This window comes from Capsicum annuum, chromosome 12, assembly GCF_002878395.1.
Source record: "Capsicum annuum cultivar UCD-10X-F1 chromosome 12, UCD10Xv1.1, whole genome shotgun sequence".
Classification (NCBI taxonomy): domain Eukaryota; kingdom Viridiplantae; phylum Streptophyta; class Magnoliopsida; order Solanales; family Solanaceae; genus Capsicum; species Capsicum annuum.
Window position 1 is genome coordinate 131,839,466 of NC_061122.1, and position 8,148 is coordinate 131,847,613.

The window sequence follows — 8,148 nt, forward strand, 5'->3', positions numbered from 1 at the left end:
TCTCATGAGGGACCGTAACACTATATATAAAACTTTCTTAAGATTAGTGGTACCTACATTCCTTCTGGGGTATCTGTTGATTATGTTAGACTGAATCTCTTCCCCTTTTCTCTATTGGGAGAAGCAAAGAGGTAGTTATATGCTGAACCATTGAACTTCATCACTTCCTGTGATTATCTGGCTTAGAAATTCCTTATTCAATTTTTTTTATCTGGGAAGACAACACATTTGAGAAATGAGATTCTAAGTTTCATCCAGAAAGATAGAGAGAATCCTTACCAAGCTTGGGAAAGATTAAAGAGTATTCTCAGGAATTTTCCTTCTCATCTTAAAACTAATGATGTGTTGGTACATACTTTCATTGAGGGTCATCATCCAAACACCAAGATTATCCTGGATTCAACAAAAAATGGGAAAGTTCTAGAGAAGATATATGGTAAAGTATACACACTGTAGAATTAGATTTCACATGGGAATCCTGAGTGGATGCTGATGCAAGAAGTGTTCCAAAGAAGGATTGCAGGTGAGTTGGAGGTTGATCAGTTAGCTATCAGCCCAGATTGCTGCCCTATAGAATTAGCTAACTACACAACTCTGCAATATAAATCTGGGAGTCACATAGTCTGCACCAACAATAATAAATGTAGTTCATCAGGCTCATACTTGGTACGAGGTTTATGGAAGCTTTGAACATAAAACTGATGCTTGCATAGAAAATCCAGAGTCTATTAGCAAAGTGGGAAATGCCAATCGGCAAGGAAAATAGAACTTTTGTGACGCTTACAATCCTAACTGGTGGAATCATTCAAATTTCTCATGTGGTAGTAACCAGGCACATACTGCAAATCAATACTGTGGGCCAGTAAATTAGAACCAACAATAACATATTCTAGACAATTAGGCTACTACTCAAACAAATAATTATGAAGAAATGCAAAAGCAGATTATGACTGCTTAAGCACAATTGGTAGCAGAAGTGAAGAACTAATAGATGATTACAAAGAACTTAGAGGTTTAAATGGGTCAGATTGCAGGAGCACAAAATGTGAGGCCTCAAGGAGGTCTACCTAGTTATACTGTGGAAAATTCAAAAGAGGTGAATGCAGTCACTTCTCGGAGTAGGCTACAGCTGAAGGAGTTAGAACCTATATAGGTAAATCACAAGGCTACCGATGGTTAAACAACAAAGAATGAAGAGAAGGATGTATATGAAAAGGTTGAAAGAAACGGAAATAAGGATTATAGATGTATTTTAAGGGTGGCCATTCATCAAAATAGTAAATATAAGATAATAAGAACAACCTATATGATAACCATTGGCAACCACTCTAAGAATTTCAAAGTATAATCTTGTGTTCTGCCTCAACCCCAGAGCAAAGGTTCTTAGCCACTCATGTTCAAAATCAACATCAAAGAAATATAATTTATCATACAAAAATTAATGTTGAAAGATGAAGGTTCAAAGAACCCTAAGAGAAGTATTATGATAATTTTTGCCTATGTTGTACGTATTCCATTGTGCCCAAAAACTGTGTTAAAGTGTTCATTTTATAGTGGGACTTATATTGCACAAAAATTCTGCTTCTCCGTGATGTGGAGGAAATCCTAGACATTAGGGTCCACAGTGTGGTACTATCACGGACCCTTACTGGAATTTGACATCATAAAATAGTTAGCTTATGCATTATAGAGGTAAAAACGGAGATCAAGGTCCCTGACCCGAGGCTATCGCTGACTCTCAATGGAATTCTTCATTTGATGCTTATTCTTTACCACTTCATTCCATGCTTTCCGAACCTTTTTTGTAGTGTCTTCATGTTCCACAGTCATTCCAAATGCTTCAATAGTCAAAATCTCCTTAATATTGCATAAAATCATGTCCAATTGTACCAAAATCAAGTCCTACAACACTAATCATGTCCATTAGCTCATAGATATATTTTTAGCTTAAACACAATACAGTTTATATGTTTTAGCTCATAAAATAAGTATAAATATAAGTAAATACTGGCACATAGGCATATAAATATCCCTAAAATCACCACCCCATACTTAGAATCTTATTCGTCCATGAATAATCCTAGACAATCATTATAACACAATTAGACTTCATACCACAATCTAAGGAAGACACTTTTCCTTGGAGCACACAGGCTACGCATAATTCATAATTTTTTACCTCAAACATATCACATAGAAATTCAAAACAAAGTATTACAATTTTCCAACTCCCCAGCCTCAGAAGTGGACCTTAGTATGCTAGCAAACTTATGAACACTATTTAATCGGGCTTTCCTATAGGTCACCTAACTACCCTCTATATGCCCCCAATAACAAGATAATTACCCAATCCACTCACAATTTTTTCAATCTACAACAAGAACGGGTACCCAAAAAAAATTTCTTTCCATCTCACAAGGAATTCACACATGATAGATGATAAACCATAGGCTTTCCCTTAGTGTACGACTCCACTATTAGTAGAATTTTCAGATCAAGGATCAAATAGGTCTTCAAAAGGTGTAATGTATGCTAAGGGAGGGGTAGGAACTATTTGGGTAGAAATAGTAGCTAGTTTCCCTAAGTGCTTTAATACATCACAATAACATTACAAACACTTAATTAAAAACCAAACACTCAACTTATCTATCTTCCACTTTTATTTTAATTTTGTCCCTATATCATTAAGCTAAATCAGATACAATATGGAAGGGTGTCAACTTTTACAACACGTTATTCAATTTTCTTAACATTCTTTATACTTTTCAGCACCTAACTCCTGACCTAATTATACCTCCATTCTTACACCACCAGCTATGTTTTGGGGCTTTACTATCACTTTTTCCCACTTGTTTTTCAACTTCTTACTCAAAAATATTTTTCTCACTAAAGATCCTAGCATTTTAGGATCAAATTAAGGTAAAACAAAGAAGGGGTATAAGCTACACGTGAGGCTGCCAATAAAAATAGGCTATAGGCTCAATTGGGCTAACTAAGGATAATTGATAGGGTATGTAAAAAAAAGTCTAAACATGGCCATCAATAAAATGCCTACATCATCTCCCAAATCTATCACCCTTTATTTCACTTTGAAGATACACCGGTTAAGTTCTAGACATCACTATGCATGTGGAATAACTAAAAAATCTCACTCGCAATTAGTGCATGCTAGATTCAACTAGGATCCCTGTACACTCTTGATATAGTAATTGCTCAAATTCAAAATTAAGCCTTTCCACTATTATGGGAAGCAAAGAGGAGGTTATATACTAAGCCACCATACTCCATCACTTTCTGGGATGATCTAGCTTAGAAATTCCTTATTCAATTCTTTTTATCTGGGAAGATAACACATTTGAGAAGTGAGATTCTAAGTCTCAGGAAGAAAGATAGAGAAAATCTTTACCATGCTTTGGAAGATTCAATAGTATGCTCAAGAATTTTTCCCCTCATAATCAAAATAATAATGTGTTGGTACACACTTTCGTTGAAGGTCTTAAGCCAAACACCAAGATTCTCCTGGATTCTACAGCAGGTGGGCAAGCTATAGAGAAGACATATGATGAATAATACACACTGCTGAATCAAATTTTATAGGGGAATCCTTAGTGGCATGCTGATAAAAGAAGTGCTCCAAGGAAGGTTGCAGGTGTGTTGGAGGTCGATAGTTCACAGGTATATCAACCTAGATTTCTACACTACAAAATTAGCTAACTATACAACTCAACAATAAGAATCTGGGAGTAACATAGTCTGCACCAGCAATAGCAAATGTAGTGCATCAAGCTCATACTTGGTATAAGGTTTGTAGGAGTAGTGAACATACACCTAATGCTTGCATAGAAAATCTTATGCCTTTTAACTATGTAGGAAATGCTGATCATCAAGGTCAACAAAACTTTTGTAATACTTATAATCCTAACTGGAAAAATCATCCAAATTTCTCATGAGGTGGTAATCAGGCACATACTAAAAATCAATATCGTGGGTTAGTGAATTAGAACCAGCCCTAATATATTTTAGGGAATTAGGCCACTACTTAAACAACCAATACTGAAGAGATGCTAAAGAAGATTATGAAGAATCAATAGATTACTACACAGAGCTTAGAGGTTTAAATGGGTCAGATTATAGGAGCATAGAATGTGAGGCCTCAAAGAGGTCACCTAGTGATACTAAGCCAAATCCAAAATAGGTGAATGCAGTCACTACTCTAAGTGGGATGCAGCTAAAGGAATTAGAACCTAAGAAGGTGAATCACAAGGCTACTGATGGTAAAATAACAAATAATGAATAGAGTGATGTAGGTGATAAGGTTGAAAGCAAGAGAACCAAGCTGGAAAGTGTGATGCCACCTCCACCTCTCCTACAAAGGCTTCAAAAACACTATGAGGAGTCTTGTTACAAAAATTTTATTGATTTAGTGATACAGGTTCATATTAACTTGCCTCTCGTTGATGTTATGCAAAGTGTTCTGAAGTATGCAAAGTATATAAAGGATGTCATGGCCAAAACAAACTGTCTAACTGAATATGCTACTGTGGTACTTACGGAGAAGTGCACATCATGAATCCCAAATAGGCTACCCATAAAGATGAAAGATCCAGAGAGCTTCACCTTGCAAATTACAATTGGTCAATCAATAAACACTTACGGTCTATGTGATCTTGGAGAAAACACTAATCTTATGCCCATATCATTGTTCCAAAAAATGGGGCTAGGCATCCTATGAGCCACCACAATTGTTTTGTAGTTAGTTGATTGATCGCTTGGTAGGCCAGATGGTATTGTTGAATATGTATTGGCACAAGTAGGGTCACTCATCTTCCTTGTAGATTTCATTATTTTAGATTTTGATGCTGATCCAAAAGTCCCATTTATTTTGGGACGTGCCTTTTTAGTAGCCGAGCATTCATTCATTATTGTAGATACATAACAGTTGACTATTCATGCTCATAATAAGGTTGATATGTTCGACGTGTACAAAGAAATGAAGTTGCCTATAGTATATGAAGAATTGTCTATTATCACAGTGTTGGATCTTAACTTTGATTTTCACTTTATTATGTCTAAGGATCCATTGGACCAAGCATTGATGAAATATAATTTATTTGGTTATGTTAAAGCAGTTGAAATAGTATAACTTTTGGATGTAGCAAGCGTTATTACCGAGAAGACTGAATTTATGCCTTTTAATAGACCAATTGGTCCCTCTCCCTAGGCATCTGTAGATAAAGGACCAAAGTTAGAGCTTAAAGCTCTACCCTCTCATTTGAAATATATTTTCCTTGGTGAAGATAATACTTTGCATGTTGTTTTTTCTGCAGTTTTATCTGATGTGCAGGTGACATACATTGACAGTATTGAAAAGAAGAAAGAAAGCAATTAGAAGTCAAATGACGAATATCATAGAAATTAATCTTGTCTTTTGTATTCGCAAAATATTTATGAAAGAGGGATATAAAGCAAGTATGCAGCATTAGCAAATGCTGAATCCGTTGCTGAAGAAAATGGTCAGAAAATAAGTCATTAAGTGGCTTGATACTAGAATATTTTATCCCATATTCGATAGTAAGTAGGTCACTCCTATGCATTATATGAAAAAAAAGGATGACTATTGTGACCAATGATGAGAGTGAGTTGATTCCAACTCGTATAGTGACTGGGTGAAGGATCTGCATTGTTTACAAGAAGTTGAATGATGCTACTCGAAAGGATCACTATCCTATTTATTTTATTAATCAAATACTGGACAGGTTGGCAGGACAAGAATATTACTATTTTCTAGATGGGTATTCAAGAAATATTCAGATAATAGCATCGAAAGATCAGTAGAAGACCACCTTCACCTATCCTTATGGAACTTATGCATTCAGACATATGCCCTTTGGTCTTTGCAATGAACTAGTGACTTTCTAGAGATACATGATGGCTATATTCTATGATATGGTGGAATATTTTGTCGAGGATTTATGGATGATTTTTGTGTTTTTGGTAATTCGTTTGATGTGTGTTTGTAGAACTTAGAAAAGGTCTTGGCTCGTAGTGATGAAATAAACCTCATTTTAAATTGGGAGAAGTTCCACTTTCTGGTCAATAAAGGTATCATCCTTGGTCATAAGGTGTCACACAGAGGACTTGAGGTATACAGAGCTAACATAGAGGTTATTGAAAAGTTACCATATCTTGTGTCAATAAAAGCTGTGAGAAGCTTTCTCTGGCATGTGAGGTTTTACAAATGCTTTATCAAATAATTCTCAAAGATACCAAGTCCCATATGCTATATGTTGGATAAAGAGGTAAAGTTTGACTTTAGGTTAGAGTGTCAGAAGGCTTTTGAGCATTTGAAAAGAAGATTGAAAGAAGCACCCATTATGATTGCTCCTAATAGGGCATTACCATTTGAGTTAATGTGTGATGTGAGTGATGTGGTTGTTGGAGCTGTATAGGGGAAACACAAAGATAAGGTATTCCACTCTATCTACTATGCAAGTAAAATCTTAGATGTACCATAGTTAAATTATGTAGTCACAGAGAAAAAGATTCTGACAATCGTCTATGCATAAAAAATTTATTGAGGTCTATCACACATGCAAGTGCATGTAATCATACTAGCAATATAGTGACTCATAGAATTGGATATCGTACCCATGAGGACTACTTGTTTAGTCATTTAATAAGCTTCAGTTTCGACAATAATGTATTCAAGTATTTCTAAATATCAAAATCATTGTGATAATTTAATAAATAATCTAAGAAATAAATAAATAACAAAGTATGTAAATAGTAACATAAGCGAGGTTGATATGAGTGAGAATTCTAGGGTTAAGGTACTATTCACAATTGTTTAAATCTCTATCCTTATCGTGGTTATGTTGGTTATCGGATTGTTGATTTGCAAGGTTTAGATTACGATCATGGTCTCTCAAGCCTCTAATCTTCTACATAATGGGATATTGCAACTACATCGTTAAGCTCAGATGCAATCACCCATTTAGATGCATTAAGTTATCTTCCTACTAGTGTGCCAAGCAATGCTTCTAGGTATATCTCTATCCCATCCGCTAATTCAAATCCTTTATTCTAAAAAAAAGATAAGAACTTGCTCCATAAACTCTTAGATCAATCCTAATGATCCTCCTCTCGGATTCACAAAAGGATTATAGATGTATTTTAATGGTGGCCATTCATCAAAATAGAAAATACAAGTGAATAAGAACAACCCATGAGATAACCATTGTCAACCACTTTAAGAATATCAAAGAAAAGTCATGTGTTCGGCCTCAACCACAGAGAAAGGGTGTTTGGCCACTCATGTTTGAAATCAATATCATAGAAATATAATTTATCATACCAATATTAATGTTGAAAGATGAAAATTCAAAGAACCCTATGAGAAGTATTATAATTAATTTTCCCTCAACAGTACGTATGCCAAGGTGCCCCAAAATTGTGTTGAAGTGTTCCTTTTATTGTGGGACTTATGTTGCACGAAAATTCTTCTTCTTTACAATGCGTAGGATATTACAGACATTAGGATCCACGATGCGGTGCTATTGTGGACTCTTACTGGAATTTGAAATCATAAAATAATCATCCTCCACATCGCAGAGGTAATAGAGGAGATCAGGGTTCTAGATGCGGGGCTATGCAGACCCTCACTGGAATTCTTCATTTGATGCTTATTCTTTACCACTTCATTCCTTAGTTTTCAAACCTTTTTTTTTCGTATCTTCATGTTCCGCATGTCACTCCAAATGCTTCCATAGTCCAACTCTCCTTAATATTGCATAAAAGTATGTCCAACTGCACCAAAATCAAGTCATGCAACACTAATCATATCCATTATCGTACGAATACATTTTTATCTTAAACACAATACAGTTTACAAGTTTTAGCTGATAGAAAAAGTATAAATTTGGGTAAATATTGGCACTTAGGCATATAAATACGCCTAAGATCACCACCACACACTTAGAATCTTGTTCCTCCTTGAACAATCCCAGATAATCTTTATAACACAATGAGGCTTCATACCACAATACAAGCAAGACACTTTTGCTGGGAGCACACAGGCTGCACATGACACAAATTTTCACCTCAAATATGTCACATACCAATTGAAAACACATGATTACAATTTTCAAA

General features: G+C 35.3%; 1 non-coding gene across 1 annotated transcript; it reads right to left on the minus strand.

The window, feature by feature from the left end:
• Positions 1-226: 226 nt before the first annotated feature.
• On the minus strand, positions 227-330 carry LOC124889927. The gene has a single exon (XR_007048839.1). It is a non-coding gene; the product is annotated as a small nucleolar RNA R71 (small nucleolar RNA).
• Positions 331-8,148: the final 7,818 nt, after the last annotated feature.